Source organism: Choloepus didactylus (assembly GCF_015220235.1).
Source record: "Choloepus didactylus isolate mChoDid1 chromosome Y unlocalized genomic scaffold, mChoDid1.pri SUPER_Y_unloc1, whole genome shotgun sequence".
Lineage (NCBI taxonomy): Eukaryota > Metazoa > Chordata > Mammalia > Pilosa > Megalonychidae > Choloepus > Choloepus didactylus.
Window position 1 is genome coordinate 4,657,024 of NW_023637624.1, and position 18,413 is coordinate 4,675,436.

The 18,413-nt window shown below is 40.5% G+C and overlaps 1 pseudogene; it reads right to left on the minus strand.

Moving 5' to 3' along the window:
• Positions 1–6,584: 6,584 nt before the first annotated feature.
• LOC119525930 lies at positions 6,585–7,547 on the minus strand (annotated as a pseudogene).
• Between the last annotated feature and the right edge of the window lie 10,866 nt (positions 7,548–18,413).

Sequence of the window (18,413 nt, forward strand, 5' to 3'; positions counted from 1 at the left end):
GCCAGCGCCTGCAAGACCTAGGAGGGAGGCAATTGTGAGAACGGTGATGGGCTCTCGCTTTTGCAGTGGGGCAGAATCTGCAGTTCTTTCCAGGCGGAGGAAGAAGTCTTCCTCGCTGTGGTATAAGACCCTAGGGATAAGGACAATTAGGAGGCAAGTTTCATTAGTTGCATAGAGGGTTTGCACATTAAGGCAGGGGGTAAGTCCTGTAGAGGAGCACAGCCATTGGGAGGAGTTGTGGGGAATAAGAAACTTGGCAGAGCTGCTGGGAGAGGAGTAGTCGGCACAAGCTGTGAGGCTGGGAGAGTTACTTGAGCGAGGGCGGATGCACTTCCCTGTAAAGGAGACTGAATGAAAGGTTAGGGGGACGGCAGAGGTATTCCAATTGCATTCCGAAGGGCTGTCCTCTGTGTTTTCTGAAAAGGAGAGGTTGGAGGCAATTGGCTCATACAGGGGGGAAGAAGTGGAGAGGCAAAGCCAACAGGAGGAGGTAAGATAGGGGTTGGAGGAATTCACTGAGGTGAAGGCCGCTTGGATCTGAGGTGCGGCTGGAGGGCTGTGGAAAAAGGGGGTTTACTCGGACTGGGGTCCAGGCCCAGGTGTACTGTTGTCATCTGGTGCACCAGGCTGCGGAGATGACGGCGTTCTCGTCTCGTTAGACGCTTGGTTGCTGGTGGCGGGCCGGATTGCCCTTCCTGGGATCCAGATTGGTTGTGCTGCATCATCTGGGAAAACACAAGCAAACCCGCGCCCCTGGGCGAGGAGTGGGGAGGGACCCTTCCAGGCATTACTCTCTGGGTCCTTCCAGTAAACCATCGCGGCCTGGGTGGGCCTATACGAGGGCCCCCAATGTTTATGTAGGGGCAAAAGCCCATCCTTATTGAATGTGAGTAGATTAAGGTGAATAAGGGCTGCTATGATAAGGTCCCCTGGAGTTGCCTGGGGGAGCATTGCCCTTTCTTTTTCAATTTGTGTTTTTAAGCGGCGATGGACTGCTTCCACAATGGCTTGCCCCTGTGGATTATAGGGGATGCCGAAATGATGGGTGATGTTATATAACTGAAGAAAGGCCGCAAAGGAGGCACTGCGATAGGCAGGCCCATTGTCCGTTTTTAGGTCCCAGGGGACTCCCATGAAGAGAATTCCTTGTCTTAGGGCCTTGATACAGTGCTTGGCCGTTTCCCCGGCAAGGGGGACTGCATAACACATGGCCGAGAAGGTGTCAATTATTACATGCACATATTTGAGGCGTCCAAAGGACGGAACATGAGTTACATCCATTTGCCATCTAGAATTGGGTTTTAGGCCTCGTGGGTTGACTCCCTGAGGTTGCAGGGGGCCAAGCGGCGCAAAGGGCGCACAAATTGCACAATTGCGGACAAGATGTTTACAGGTATCTAGGGGGAGGCCACATAAATGATGTAACGACGTAGCCGAAAAGTGAAACCTGGAATGTAATAACTTGGCCTGGTTAACAGCATCCCCCGGAGGGGCTGCCGTGTGAGTTAGCATAGCTTGGGTCCCACTACTGAGGGACCATCAAGAACCATGCACATGGTGGCATACTGAGCGGGCATGCAAGAGACTTCTGCCCCTGAATCGAGCGTGCCCGTGTACCATTGTCCCTCTATTCTTAGCTTACGAGTAGGCTTTTCTGGAGTGATAGGGACTGTCCAGAGAAGCGTTTTACTGCCGGTAAAATGATTAGTTTTATTAGAACCGGCTGGCACGCTGCCTCTTAGGGGCGGGGCTGAGGCTTGCCCCGCTTGGAGTTTAAAGCTTGCTCAGTACCCTGGCGCTGGCTGCCGTCAGGGCACCATGGATAGCAGAGGTTTTTTAAGCTATCCTTGCTAAGATCTCTGTGGCTGCCCTTGCAATCGCGTGCCCAGTGATAGCCACGCTGGCAGCGTGGGCAGGGAGTGGGAGGGGGGCGCCCATTGCGTTGCCTGAAAGGCGGGCGTTTGACCTCCGCATTGGGGCACTCCCGGGCAAAATGACCGCTCTGCCCGCACTTAAAACAACCAGTGGTGGCGGCTAAGGCGGCAGTGACAGCGCCAGAAACAGCCTGGGCTAGGGACGCAGCAGCTGGGTCAAAGGCGCTGCAGGCGAGAACCCAATCATTCAGAGTTTTTTCCCGCAAGGGGAGAATGGCTTGCTTACAGGGGGGGTTAGCCCCTTCTAGAATGAGTTCCCGGGTGAGAGCTAGCTGTGCTTGGGGGTTGCTAACTTTTCTAGCACAGGCTTCTTCAACCCTGGAAACGAAGGTGGCGAAAGGTTCGTTTGGCTCCTGGAGGAGCTTGGTAAAGTTGTCAGGTCGACGGGCAGAGCAGTTGGCAAACGCACGTAAGGCGATGCCTCTGAGGACAGTCCAGAAGGTAGCAGGGGCATGAATATAAGCAGCCGCATTTAGAAACGCTCCCGTGCCCAAATAGGCTTCGGGGGGATGATAGACTCCAATGGCTGCGTCTTGCTCACTTTGCTTAGCTGCCTCTGCCTGGTAGTGAGCACGCCAATCAACAAACTGACCGGGGTTAAAAATTGAACGGGCAAGCGAGGCCCAGTCTTGGGGGATGCAAAAATCCATGCCGAGATCCTGCAGTATTTGAGAAGCGTATGGGCTACCTAACCCGTCCTCCTTGACGGCCCTGCGAAGCTGCTTGATAGTATCTGAGTCAATGGGATACCAGTCATGCGGCCTCTGTGGGGTGGGGGCAAGGTTAAGAGGAAAGCAGCGAAAAGCACGAGAGAAAGGAGGACGCACTTGCAGAGGGCCTGGCACGGGAGTGGGGGTAGGAGGAGCGTTGCCCCAAGGGTTGCCTTGAGGTGTAGAAGGCAGCCAGGGGTTGTTAGTCGGCAGGGTGGGAGGAGTAGCGGCAACTGCCGGTAGCGGCTCCGAGGGGGAGCTTGTCGAAGGGGGAGGCGGAAGTGGGAGGCCCCAAGCGTCGCAAGATGGCGGCGCGGTGGGCGTGGCCAAGACACAAGATTGTGGACCAGCCCCGCCCTGTGAAAGGGCGGGGTCCAAGGCACAAGATGGCGGACTAGCTCCGCCCTGTGAAAGGGCGGGGTAAAGCGCATGCGGTTTCCGGTCTGGCTTAGGGCTGACGTCATCACTAGAGCACTTCCTCCCCTCAGTAGAAGAAGAAGGAGGAAGTTCGCCATTTTGAAGCAGTCTGGGGGGGCAGTTGCAAAGAGGTACAGGGCGCCAAACAAAGAGAGAAAGACAGAAAGGAGAACAGCAAAGTAATGGAGGGGAAGAGGGAGAGCGTTAGGAAGAATGGGGGTTATAGAAGAAAAGAAGGAGAGGCAGCCGGGATAATTGGGGAAGGGAGGAGCGGCTCCGGAGCGGCGAGGGAGAGGCGGCCCCTAACGCGGAGCGGCGAGGGAGAGGCGGCCCCTAACGCGGAGCGGCGAGGGAAAAGCGGCTCCGGGAGCGGCGAAGGAGAGGCGGCCCTTACCTTGCAGGCGAGGAGAAGGGAAGCTGGAGAGGCGTCCGGGCGAGCGGGCGACCTGCTGAACCGTCGTGTGGAGAATTCCTCACACGGGGCACCAGTTGCGGTCGCGTTTGCTGCTTCGTGGGGGGGGGGGGCAGCCGGTTGCTGAACCCTCGGCTCTCGGCGTTGCTCTGAGGGTACCGGCGGCGGGGGCTCTTTCCCGGAGGCGAGGGCGAGGCGGGGGACTGGGCCCTAGTCCCCGGCGGAGGCGTGCAAGGAGGGCGGCGAGAAGGAGCAGGCGGGACACGGTTCTTTGAGGGTGTGGAAAACCAAGAGAGCGAGAGAGCTTTATTAGGGGAGAGCACCAGCTTATATTGGGTGATTAGGGGGCGGGGTAGCTGTAGAGGTCAAAGGCTTGGATTGGTTCAGAGAGGGTGCAGAGGTTGATAGACAGGGGGCGGGAGTTGTTCCGGTAACTGAGCATGCTCACTAGAGGTGGGGGAGTTGCTCTGGCAACGAGGAGTGTCCGAGCAGGACAAGGGGGTGGGGAAAAGGCAGTTCCCTCCGGCAAGCCTCTCCCAACAGTGGTATTTTGGGTGAGGAAATGGGGCCTGCCTCCGGCCTCACTTTCCCAGGCCCGGGGGGCTGTGGAGGGCGCTGTCGCCCGTGCCCACCACCCTCCCCAGGGGCGGATCCGGTCCCCTGGCCCAGGCCCGCCAAGTTGAAGCACGTAATCAGTGTCCCGCAGAGAGGGATTTTCAAACTTTAATATGCACCAATACCATGGTAAACTTGTTAAGGGGGAGATTATCAGGTAATAACCCCAGAAATTCTAATTTAGGCCATCACAGGTGGAGCCTGAGAATATGCATTTAAACAAACATCCTCTGAAGGTGACTCTCTGTTTAAGGTCTATTATGCACATTTTGAGTTAAATTACTACAGATTCTGGCCTTGCACTAATTCTCACAGCAGCAAACACTAAAGAAGCAGGTATATTTAAATAATAAAAACCATTCTATCTGTATGCCAGTACATCATAGATTTATTTTTAAGCTGTCCCTTAGTAATTATACTAATGCCATATATTAATAAGCCCCTTCATTTGTGTACCCAAAATCACCTTCAGTAATTTTTCTGAAGATTCTATGTGGTTATGCTCCAAAACAACCTGGTGTTGTCCACAGGCCTGAATTTGGCCTTTTTATCCTATGTCATTTGAATTATATTTGGTTTTGGACCAAACAGAAATTTTCATACAAAACCACTTTTAATGCCATTCCAGGATGATTTCTAATGTCCACTGGACAAAAATTCGGAGCTAAACACCTTATTTTGTATTGAAATCCAAGGTGTCACCTACTGGCATCTCATTAACACACTTCTGCTCTTTAATTAGCACACAGTTAGATGTATTTTAATGAAATTTATATTGAAATTGAGTCAATAAAGTGGAATTGCAACTTTATGGCTGTGAACAAATGTTTATCTAACATACACTACATGGCCTCTTTCAAAATAAAGAATTTGATAGGGGAGGAGGGATAGGGTGGGGGATTGACTGATTTGTTCCAACTATAGAGAAGTTCATAGAGTTATCTGGTCTCTATCTCTACAGATTCATCTCTTATTGCATGCAGTTTATTGGAAAAACATCTGTGATAAATCCACTTTTTTGTGAAGAGAATAGTGTTTTACATGCAAAGAGATGCTTTTGAAGGGTCTCTAGTAAAGGTAGTAGGCATTTCAATTTTATGTTCACTCTTTTTCTATATAAATCCATATTTTAAATATAAACTTCTTTTACAGCTAACTTTGCCCGCAATATTTTTCTGTCTCTTCTTCCATACATAAACAGTATCAACAATGATAACTCATAAATGTCATGGTGATACCATCTTCCAAATCCACCTGTGAATCTCTGAAAAATCCTATGTCTTGATCAGTACAGCACATGGCAAATTCTAACCCAGTACCCTTCATTACAGATACTACCTTGGTTAAATACCTTGCCAAATAACAACTTGTTTGATTTTTGTTATCCTGATAGAATGTGTGTGTGTGTGTGTGTGTGTGTGTGTGTATAATGAGGGTCATCCTGGAGTTGTGACCTTCTTCGACTTTTTTTAATAGAAGTAAAAATCCACTTAACAAATTTCACTATTAATCATTTTGAAGTATGTAATTCAGTGGCTTTTAATACAATCATGATGTTGTACAACATCACCACCATTGAAATTAAGAACATTTCATCACTAAAAAACAAACTCAGTACCCATTAAAGAGGTATTCCCCAATTTTCCCTCCCCCAAGCTACTGCCAACCACCAATCTATTTTCTGTCTCTGTGGGTTTGCCTATTATGAATATTTCATACATATGGAATCATACAAAAAGTGGTTAACATTTTCAGGTTAACCCATGTCATTACTTCATTCTTTTTTATTACAGTGATTCTCCACTTTATGGATATATCAATTTTGCTTATCAGTTGATGGACATTTGGGATGTTTCTGGTTTTGGCTACAGTAAATACTGATGCTATGAACATTTGTGTACAACTTTTTACTTGAAGTTTTGTTTTAAATTGTTGGGTCATATGGTAATGTTGTATTTAACTCTGAGGAATTTTCAAACTTTTTCCGCAGTAGCTATAATATTTTGCATTCCCAACATCAAGGTATGAGGATTCCACTTTTTCTACATGCTCAACAATACTTGTTATTTTGGTTTATTTTTCTTGTTTCTTTATTTTTGTTTTTAATTATAACCATCCTGCAGAATGTGAAGTGGTATCTCAATGTGATTTTTTTTTAAAAGACACATTTATCCAGCATCATGATCAGACCATTACATTTAGCAATCAACAGCATGGGTACAAAAAAAAATCTACATTAAAACTTTTTGTTGGAATGCTTTACACTTTCCACAGAACAGAAGCTAAAATAACCTGTTGTATACAATTAGTCACAAATACAGTTCTCATGTTTTTTTGCCCATACACATGAGTACTCTCTAAAACATGTCTTCTTTGTAGTAGCTAGGCCCTGCCACCACTGTGCTTGGCTGAGTTCACAAATCTGTTGTAACCTGTAGCTTCCCCTGTCACTTCTCTGGCTCTCCTCTCCAGCTAAGCTTTGTCTCCTGGCAGTAATTAAAACCTTCTGTCACTGCCATAGCTAACTGCTACTGCTGGATCTGCCACAGCCACCTTGATTTTGTGGTTTGGCAAAGTATTGGCCTCCACCACCACAAGGGCCAGAGCTTCTGCCTCCAAAGTTTCCTCCCTTCATGGTTCCAAAATTTGAAGATTGATTGTTGTAATTGCCCAAATCATTATAGCTTCTGCCACCTCCAAAACTGCTTCCATCATTACCAAATCCATTATAGCTATCCACACTGCCACCATATCCACCACCACCTCGTCTGCACCAAAGCCACCATGACCACTGAAGTTTCCTCCACGACCAAAGTTGTCATTCCCACCAAAACCACCTCTGTGACTCCCACCAAAGTTTCCAGAACCACTTCGACCTCTTTGGCTGGATGAAGCACTGGCCATCTCTTGCTTAGACAGGGCTTTTCTTACCTCACAGTTGTGGCCATTCATGGTACGGTATTTCTGAATGACAATCTTATCCACAGAGTCATGGTCATCAAAGATTACAGAAGCAAAGCCTCTCTTCTTGCCACTGCCTCGGTCAGTCATGATTTCAATTATTTCAATCTTCCCATACTGCTCAAAATAATCTCTTAGGTGATGCTCTTCAGTGTCTTCTTTAATGCCACCAACAAAGATCTTTTGCACAGTTAAATGGGCACCTGGTCTTTGAGACTCTTCTCTTGAGATGGCCCTCTTTGGTTCCACAACTCTTCAATTCACCTTATGTGGCCTTGCATTCATGGCTGCATCCACCTCCTCCACAGTAGAGTATGTGACAAACCCAAAACCTTTGGAGTGTTTGGTGTTTGGATCTCTCATTACCACACAGTCCGTGAGTTTTCCCCACTGCTCAAAATGGCTCCTCAGATTTTCATCAGTTGTTTCAAAGCTTAGCCCTCTGATGAAAAGCTTCCGCAGTTTTCCAGGCTCTTTAGGAGACTCTGACTTAGACATGATGGCAGTGGGAGGAAAGAATTCAACAATGTGTCCTCAGCAGCGTCCACAGGCAGAAAGGAGTAAGCTCTCCACAGGCAGAAAGGAGTGCTCAATGTGATTTTAATTTGCACTTTCCAATGACAAATACTGGTGAGCATTATCTTCCATTTATATATCTTCTTGTATTGTCTTTATCTGTTTTGGTGTAAGTGTAATGTTGGCTTCATAGAACAAACTAGGAAGCACTAGCTTCTCTATATTTTTTAAGAATATGAGAAGGATATGTGATAATTCTTCTTGAAATAGTAGACAAAATTCACCTGTGAAACCATTTTGTCCTCAGATTTTCTTTCTTGGAAGTGTTTTGATTGTTAATTCAGTTTCTTTACTTTTTATGTATCTATTCAGATTTTCTATTTCTTCTTGAGTCAGTTTTTGGATTTTGTATATTTCTAGGAATTTGACCATTTCATCCAGGTTATTTAATTTGTTGACATTCAATTGTTCATGGTATTTTTTAAATAATCATTTCTAATTCTGGAATGTTAGTGGTATTTCACGACTTTCATTCCTGATTTTAGTAATTTGAATCCCGTCCTTTTTTCCTGGCCAGGTTAGCTACAGCTGTGTCAATTTTGTTGCTACTTTCAAAGAACCAACTTTTGGTTCCATTGATTCTTTCTATTGCTGTTCTATTATTAATTTATTTATGCTGATATTTTCAAATAACCAACTTTGGTTCCATTGATTCTCTCTACTGTTGTTCCATTATTTATCTCATTTATCTCTGCTTTAGTATCTATTATTTCTTTCCTCTCTTTGCTTTAAGTTTAGTTTGCTCATCATTTTCTTGTTCCTTAATTTGGAAGGTTGAGTTATTGAATTGAGATCTTCCTTATTAATATAGGTGTACACAGCTATAAATTTCTTTCTTAGCATTGCTTTTGCAGCATCCTATAAATTTTTTCCTTTATGTCATTTGAATTATACATTATTTATGTTTTCATTTTCATTCATCTCAAAATATTTTTTGAACTTAACTTGCCATTTTATTCTTTGACCCACTGACTATTTAAGAAAGTATTATTTAATTTCCATATACATATCAATTTTCTAGATTTCCTTATTCTATTGATTTCTAATTTAATTCCAATGTGGTCAAAGAAAATACCTGTAATAATTTCAGTCTGTTTAAATTTATTGAGACTTGTTTTGCAGCATAACATGATCTGTTCCAGAGAGTGTTCCACGTTCACTTAAGAAAAATGTGTATTTTGTTGTGAATGGATGAATTGTTCTACATGTCTGTTCAGTCTAGCTGGTTTATAGTGTTTTTAAAGCCTTCTTTTTCCTTGTTTTCCATTTATTCAATCATTCAATCCATTACTGAAATTCAGGTGTTGAAGTCTCCAATATGTTCCACAAAGACACATTCAAGTCGTAACCTCCAGTTCTGTGGATGTGAATCCATTTGTAATTAGGATCCTTGAAGATGTGATTAGTTAAGGTGAGGCCAAACTGAATCACAGTGGACCTTAATCCAGTATGACTGGTGTCCTTATAAGCAGGGGAAATTTGGAAACAGTAGAAAGAAACAGACAGGGAGAGAGACAGCTATGTGATGGAGGCAGAGACTGAGTTATGGATTTCTGGCAAGCCACCACCAGGATGCTACAGACTTCAGAGAAAGCATGATATTGCCAACCACATTGATTTTGGACTTCTAATCTCAAAAACTGAGACAATAAATTTTTGTGTTTTAAGCCAATCTGTCTGTGGTATTTCTCTAACAGCCCTAACAAATAGTGACATTGTCAAAATGTCTATTTTTACCCTCAATTTTGTCAATTTTTGCTTCATATATACTAGAGTTCTGCTGTTGGGGGCATATAAGTTTAAAATTGTTACAGCTTCCTGATGGATTGACCCTTTAATCCTTACATAATGTTCTTCTCTTTCTCTTCTAACAATTTTTGTCTTAAGTCTGTTTTGTCTGATATTTGTCTAGCCACTCCAACTCTCTATTGTTTGCTGTTTTCAAGGAATATCTTTTCCATCCTTCCACTTTCAGCCTATCAGTGTCTTGAATCAAATGTGAGTCTCTTTTAGATAGTATATAGTTGGATCTTTTTTAAAAACAAAGTCCAATCTGGTAATCGCTGGCTTTTAATTGGAAACTTTAATCCATTTACATTTAAAATAATTACTGATAAAAGAGGACTTTTGAATACTGTTTTCCTTTATGTTTTCTGTTTGTCATATCTCTTTTGTTCATTAATTCCTCCATTTCTGCCTTTCCTTGTGTTAGATATTTTCTGCTACACAATTTGATTCCCTCCTTGTTTCTTTTACTGTATAGTTATTTTCTTAATGGTTTCCTAGGGATTACAATTAGCAGGTTAATTAATTAATAACAATCTAGATTGAATTAGTATCAACTTAGTTTCAATTTCAGACAAAAAATTTTCCTGCTTAATTCTGCCTTCCCCATTTATGTTGTTATGTCACAATTTGCATCTTTATACATGTGTTCATCAACATAGATTTATAATTATTATTCTATGTGGGAGTTACAAACCAAAAATACATTAACACTGTATTGTATGTTTACTTCTGTAGTTTTTTATTGGTGCTCTTCATTTCTTCATGTGGATCTGAGTTACTGTTCAGTGTTCTTTCATTTCCTCCTGAAGGAGCCTCTTTAGCATTTCTTATAGGCAGATCTACCACTGACAAACTCTCTCAGTTTTGTTGTTGTTGTTTTGGTTTATCTGTAATTGTCTTAATTTCTCTTTCAGTTTTCTAGGGTATTTCTGCAAAACACAGAATCCTTAGTTGACAGTATTTTTTTTTTTCTTTCAGCACTCTGTTATTCCAGTGTCTGATGACCTTCATGGTTTTAGATGGGAAATTGGTTGTTAATCTTATTGAGGCTCCCTTGAATGTAACACTTGTATGTGAGTCACTTCTCTCACTGTTGTCAGGATTCTCCTTTTGTGTTTGGTTTCCAGCAATTTAATTATAATATACCTTGGTATGGATCTTTTTGAGTTTATCCTACTTACGATTGTGTAGCTTGCTGTATGTATAGATTCATGTTTTTCATCAAATTTCAGAAGTTTTAAATGATTATTTTTTCAAATATTCTTTCTGGCCTTTTCTCTTCCATGCTTCTGGAATTTCTGTTACGAGTATGTTGATTCATGCGTGGTTTCCCCCAGGTCTCTTGGGCTCTATTCATTTTTCTTCATTCTTCTTTTCTTTCCACTTCTTAGACTGGTTAATCTCAGAAATTTTTTCAAGCACACTGATCCTTTCTTCTGTGTCTCAAATCTGCTGTTAAACCATCTAGTTAATCTTACATTTCGGTAACTATATTGTTGTACTCTTCAACTCCAGAATTTCTATGTATTCCTGTTTGTAATTTCTTTATCTTTATTGATATTCTCTTTGGTGAGACATCTTTCTCATTGTTTCCTTTAGTTCTTTGTACCTAGTTTCTCTTGACTCGTTAAGTATATTTAGGAGAGTTGATTTAAAGTCTTTGTCTAAATCTAATGTTTGGTCTTCCTCAGATGCATTTCCTTTTCATTACTTTTTCCTTTGTATGGGTCTCTGCCAGCTTGGATACATTATGTCCCCACAAAAAGCCATGATCTTTAATCCAATCTCGTGGGATATTGGGATTAGGTTGTTTCCATGGAGATGTAACTCATCCAAACATAAGTGAAAATTTTGATTAGATTATTTCCATGGAGTTGTGGCCCTCCTCATTCAGCATGGGTCTTGATTAGTTTACTGGAGTCCTTTAAAAATGCTGGCTTAGCTCAGAGATGCCTGGAGTTGCAAACCCCTGATGTTGGCTAACACTTAGACATTTTGTAGGACTGCCATTCTGAAATGCAATCTGGGAGCAAGCAGATGCCAGCCACATACCTTCCCAGCTAACAGGTTTTCCAGACACCAATGGCCTTTCTCCACTGAAGGTATACTCATGTTTATGTCTTGGTTTGGCTGTAGAGCTGTAAATTTGTAACCAAATAAAACCTTTTTATAAAAGCCAATCCATTTCTGGTAATTTGCATAATGATAACATTAGCAAACCAGAACAGGGTCATAATTACTTGTTTTGCATGTCTAGTAAGTTTTGTTGAAAATCAGACATTTGACTATTATAATGTGGAAACTCTAGACATCATATTGTCTCTATCTCTGTGGTTTGTCATTATTGCTTGTGGTAGGTGTAGTTGTTTCTGGTTTCTGACTTTTCTATGCTATTTGTGCAAGATTTTATTTTTCATCATGAATGATCATTGAAGTCTGTTAGCTATGTGGTTGGCTAATGATTTGACATAAAAATAATAGAGAAGAAAGAAAGCCAAAAGTACTCCCATGGTCTTTGTAGATTGGCTTTGAGTTGAGGTACTCCTTCAATTCTTGGCTATTTTGCACAAAATTCTGACTTAGTGTTCACTTAATGCTTATATTGAGTCTAAGAATCACCCAGAAGTACAAAGTTAGGGTCTTGTCCAGTCTTTTTTGAACATGTGCCTAGTCCTAGGCATATGTATGTTCTCCTGGATTCCCCAGTACATATAGGAGATTTTCAATGACATAATGTCCCCATATATCTTCTTTCTCAGCTCCTTCCTTCCTAGGCTTATAAGTCTGACTGTTGCTTGTCCCATCCATTTACTTGTTGCAGGCATCTGCAGGTAGTATATGTCTATAAACACTTTTGACCATTGCTGCTGTAGGGGGCACTCCAGCTTTGAATGAGATCTACGTGGTTCAAAACAAAGGAAAGTTCCTAAACTAATCCCACAGGGTGCCACCATACAGGGTAAAATGCACAGCCAAAGTTATTTGAGAGAAAAGTCCATTTTACTCCTTTTTGTACCAGCAAACAACTCCAGGAATGAAAGACATAATCCCTCCAGCCATCACTGAGCTGGGGAATGGAGGATGGTAGATTGATAAGTAAAAAAGACATAAATCTCTTTACCTCAACTTAGCAGTCCCCTTTTTTATTAAGTATTTCTCTGGTTTTGTAAGTTTTTAGTAGATTCCATAAAATTTCATTCTGACAGTGATTTGCCACGTTAATTACTGTTTTAGTGGAGGGACAGATCAGTGGAGCTCCTTACTCTGACATTACAACTCAATGACATCACTCAATAACAAGTTTTTATTAAAGTTTTTTTTTCAAATCTAGTTTGATAATAGCAAGAAAACATATGATGATTTTCATCTTGGCATTGTTAATAAAAATTTCTAGCTTTGCTTAGGTAATTTAGATAGTCTTTACTCTCAGTAGTCTTTACTCCCATTTTAAGGGGACCCAGGGAAGGTGATGGCTACTAAATAGCATTTGAACCTAGGCTGGCTGATATTAGGCCATGCTCTGTCCTGCCTAGCCAGGTCAGAGTATTGTCACACAGCCTGGGATTACTCTCTGCAAGGGTCGAACATCACCCCTCACCCAGCCACCCACCCATCCCCAACCTTGGAAACCATCCTCTTTGTTCTGCAGAATTATCTTGAACAGTCCTATTGTGAGCAGAAAGAAAAAATTAATAGCCAGTTTTTTTTTTTTTTACTTTTCTTTTAGGCTATAGAATGCCTGATGGTTTAACATTTGTTTCTCTTTAGATCAAGGAGTTTATACAAGTACACAAGATCCAAGTTAATTGAGAATCTAGGTGAGGATCATGTACTGAACTAAGAACCCATATATCATTGTCAAGATTGTTTACTGAGCAACAGGTAATTACTCTTTACCCTGAGGATGCTGGTTGACTTATTTAAGAATAAAAACTGGCAGGACCTCAGACCTGAAGGTTTCTATGAATTTAAATGGCCCATGTACACTGAACTATTGTGTCCTTTTCTGGGATACTGGAAACTATGCTTTGAGTCATGCACTCTCCACTTTGTTTTCCTATGCATTCTGTGTTGGTCCCTACATTGTATGCTTACTTAAAGCTAAGTTCACATGTTGCTAGGTGAAGACTATTATATTTCATTCATTTGATTCTCAAGCCAAACCCATGACAATGCTCCTGATCAAGCAGAGTGGGCTCTATAATACAGAAAATGCAAAAGATAATATTTTCAATATGTTTTGCCTATGGGCTTTGCTAATTTGGATGCTAGCAAATAGCAATGAGCAAAATTTTCCAAAGGCCATGATTCCTAATGGGGAAAAAGTTTTTCTCAAGAATTTAAAGGACTTTGGTTATCAAGTCTCTTGTGGCAAATTTAATTATGGCTGAGTAAAGTGGGCATCAAGAGATCACAACTAATAAGGATTCTTGATGTACTACAATAAAGATGAAAATAAGAACTGTGGTTTGAAGCTGTATGTACAAACATGAAATGTTCTTATATCTAACCCATTCCTGTTGGTGTGAAACAATTGTAAGTAGGAACTTTTGATGATGTTACTTCAATTAAGAAAACATGGGTACCTCAATCAGGATAGCTCTTAATCCTATTAGTGGAGTCCTTTATAAGCAGAGTGATATTCAGACAGAGAGGGAAGGAACAAACAGACGCTGAAATCAACTAAACCTGGAAGAGAAGGGAGAGACCTGGAGATGCTGCCATATACCTTCCCATGAGACAAACTAAGGACCAAGGATTCCCAGCAACCAGCCCCAGAACACCAGTCTTTGGGAAGACAACATTGCCTTTATGATACCTTGATTTGGACTTTCTCCCAGCCTCAAACCATGAGCAAATACATTTCCATTGTTTAATATGACCCATTTTATGGTATTTTCCTGAGCAGCCTGGGAAACTAAAACAAGAGCACATGCAGTAACAACTCACCCAGACAAATCTCAGCTATGTTGAAAAACCTCACAGAGGCAAGTACACCAGCAAATAAAACATATCTAAATACCCTCAATTAATGATGCCTCAATTTCTATAAGTTAACTTTTCTTCACTTTATTTATAAGAAAACTGTGCAATTTAAGTCAGCACCTATTTTCTTTTATTTTACAGAAAAATTTTAAAAGCTTGTATACGTAATTTCTTAGGCCACAACAAATTATAAGTAATAGGAAAAGGGCATACTGGAAGGATGCACATTGACAACAGTGATGAAAGGCAAGAAAGAATAGTATGACACCAAGAGAATGGAGAAAACTTATTAAAAGCTAAAAATTCCCCAAGTTTCTGGGCATCATTTAGATGGGAAATAAGTGTACACATGTCAATATATACTGCAGTCACCTCTGTTCTACATATAAAAGTAATGAAAATGATGATTACAATATCAAGAAAAATATAACATTCTATTTCAGAGATAGGGAAGTCTATATCCATTCTTTTATGCAGTTAATATGCATTGAGTGCCTAATAAATGCCAGTTGCTCTGCTTGGAAATAGAGAAATGACAATGACAAAATGCAAAATTCACATTACTACATATTTAGAAAGATATTTAAGCTTACATAGTTATATTTTTAAATAATTTAAAAAGTAAAGCGCAAAAGGTGAAAAGAAAAGCTCCTAACAAAAAAAGCTGTTTGGATTCTAAAATTTCCAGAGAATAATGTATCATACCTTCATTTCTGGGTCTTTCTATCTGATCTAAAATTCAAGCTGTTATCCCAACAGGAGACTGACTTTTTGTTTTTAGACCATTTTTAAAGAAAATACTATTTTAAAAATAATCACTGATCTCATAATCAACAAATAGAATAGCAATGAAAGATGTGAATTATTTCCCCATTAATTAAATTCTAATGGCATGTAGATCATGACATGAGCTCAAATTATAATTTTATTCATTTGTTACAATTTTACAAAGTATTCTGAAGTATATGTACAAATTATTATAGTAAATATTAACTCAGAAAATATCAATTAACAGTTACAATTAATTTAAAGAGGAATCAGTCAAAATCATAACAAATTTAAATTTCTGAAGCTAATATTTCCATTGGTCAGATTGTTTAAGTGGAAGAATATAAGTCTTACGTTGTTCAAACATATGGTAAATATGTATCACTATAATAAGACATCTTGAAATAATTTAAGTACAAAGATTATTATAATCACAGATTTGCTGTAAAAAGAACATAATTTACTTCTGTAGAGTAAGAATTTCAAATAAATACATAAATAAGAAGGAAAGAAAAAAGAAAAGAAAAGAAAATGAGCAGCATTCAAGCTTGTTCATCAGCAGCCCCAATTAAAGAGGGACTCAAGGGAAGTGATATTTTCAAGGAGATACAAGTTTCTGTTTAGACAAGGGGTGCAGAGAAAGCTCCAATAAGAGACTGAGACTAAAGCAAAGCTTGCTGATGGTGGAAGACACAGCATCTATCTGTCAAAGCCAAGATCATCCATGGGGATGACTGACAGGATTTCCAGGTGTCCCGAGGTGTACTTGTTCCTTTTTTAAAGATGAGGCCTACAGGCCAGAAATCCCTATTCGCCTTGCCTTCTCACTCCCATAATCCATAGCATTTCCTTAATCTTCTCTTTTATCAAACCTCCTTCCCTCCCATTCTATATGCTAGTCTCTTTCAGAAGAGCTCTCAACCTACGTCAAAGGGTAAAGGGAAAGAATCTTAATAAGAACACTGTACCTCATGTGCAAAAGTTCTTGCACCTGCATTCATTTTTCCTCCTTCTCTACAGCCACAATAGATGAGTTTTTCCTTCTGTACTAGATACCAGGTCTTCTTACCTCCTCAGGGACATCAGTTATCTCTTTTAGACTGTGGATCTTTAATCTTTCCTTCCCTACTAGTTATGTTTAAGCAACATTTAAACATGTTAACTTCACACATAACGTTTTTCAAAAGCTTTCTGAAACTTATGTCCCTTTCTATCCTTCTTGTGTTCCACCTCCAAATTAAATCCCTTGCAAGAGTTTTCTACTCTAGCCGTCTCTGCTTTCTTATATCCCTTTCTCCTCACACTGAGGCCAACCTAATGATCTTCCCCAACCCAACCCAAGAATCTCCCCTGAAAGTGCTTTTTATTGGCATATTTTTTATCATATCTGACAGGGACTTTTTAATCATCATTCTAAGCAACCTCTCAAGCACATCTGATAATGTTGTCTAGGTCTGCCCTCAAAGCCAGTCTTTCCTACTTGTCCATAATATCATAATGTTTCACTGCTGTGTTTTTTCCTATTTCCAGCTTAGTTGCAAGACTGTCTTCCTTTATCAATTTAAATAATGGGTTTCATCAATATTGGTTTTCTAACCTCTACCCCATTTTCTTCAAATTTATAGCTGTTATGTTTCTCCTAATTTTGCATCTATAGGTCACTTAGTGTGCATTCAGTAACCATTCATAGCACCAATTTAAAAAAAGAAGATTGAACACTATTTTTAAATAGGAGAAGAAAACATTATCTTAGTGTTTAGTAATGACATTAATAATGGCTTCATATCAGTGAGAGGAATGATTTGTTGCAATTTCTACTAAGCTATCTGCTTCTATGTAAATGAAGAATATGTTGAGCTGTGTATCAATTTACATACCCAGCGAGTTTCTTTCCTTGTTCTCTATTTCTACTAAATGAGAAAATCTTAAATCACACTTAAGGATAAACAGGAATTATTGCTCTGTCAGATTGTTCTGAATAGTCAGACCCAACATGAAGTCAGAAATTATAGAGAAATATTCCATTAAAGTCTACTTTCAAATATCAGTTAAACATTAAGTTAGTTGATGAGCATATCACACTCAAAAGCAGAAATTAGAACAACTCAACTTGGGAAAGAGCATAAAGGTAATAGTAATCTGTTCTTCAGTGGCATTCATCTTTGGAAAAAGTTTCTTAGGACTTTGTCTCCAGGAGTTCACTAACGTACAAAACATCTTTGTGAAAATTAGAAAAATGCACCCCCTTTGAGATGATGTTATTCTTATGATACCCCTATGTAAAGGAAATGGCAACCTTTTTTGGGGGGGGAGTCACAACCTGTGCCAGTGCCTAAGCCTAGGAAGCAACATATAGACTGGATTTCAGTACCCACTCATCAACTTGACTGTGCACAAGCTACATATTCATATTCATCATGTCTGTCCATTCATCATGTGAATACAGGTTTTCCTCCAGTAAATCTTGGAAAAAAGTCACACATTTGTTGCCTGTATAATTTGCACCATTTTAAAAGTCATAATATTCAAACCCTGAAGGTATAGGCCAATGTCTCGAAGACAAGGGAAGCATCACTTGTCCTAACTGAGCCAGCTACTTATAATACAGAAAAACATCACTGTTATGAAAATTTAATTTTTAATTTCACTCCTATTGAGAAATTCATGTAATAGTATCCTTCCATTCAATAGGCAACATATCACAATATTAGAGAGATCATGAACTCACAGAAATAACAATGGACTTATGTAACTCATTAGTCTTACTTTGACAGTATTTACAATTTTGATTATTTCCTTTAATGTTGAATTAAGAACAGGAAACATATTGTTGATCACCCACATTTCCCTATGAGGAAAGGTTCATTTGCAACATCCTTTTTTGTAATGAATGAAGACTTATGATATATCAACATCTACTCCCAATGGATTGAGGCAGAACAGGATGGAACAGTGTTCTGGTTTGCTAAAGCTGCTGGAATGCAAAATACCAGAAATGGATTGGCTTTTACAATGGGGGTTTGATAGTTAACAAATTTACAGTTCCAAGGCCATAAAAAATGTCCAAACCAGGGCATCAACAAAAGGATACCTTCAGCGAAGAACAGCCAATGGCATCGGGAACGCCTCTGTCAGCCTGTCAGCTGGGGAGGCATGTGGCTGGCATCCACTGGTCCTTTGCTCCCAGATTGCATTGCTTTCAGCTTCTGATTCCAGTGGCTTTCTCTTTAAGCTACTGTGGATTCT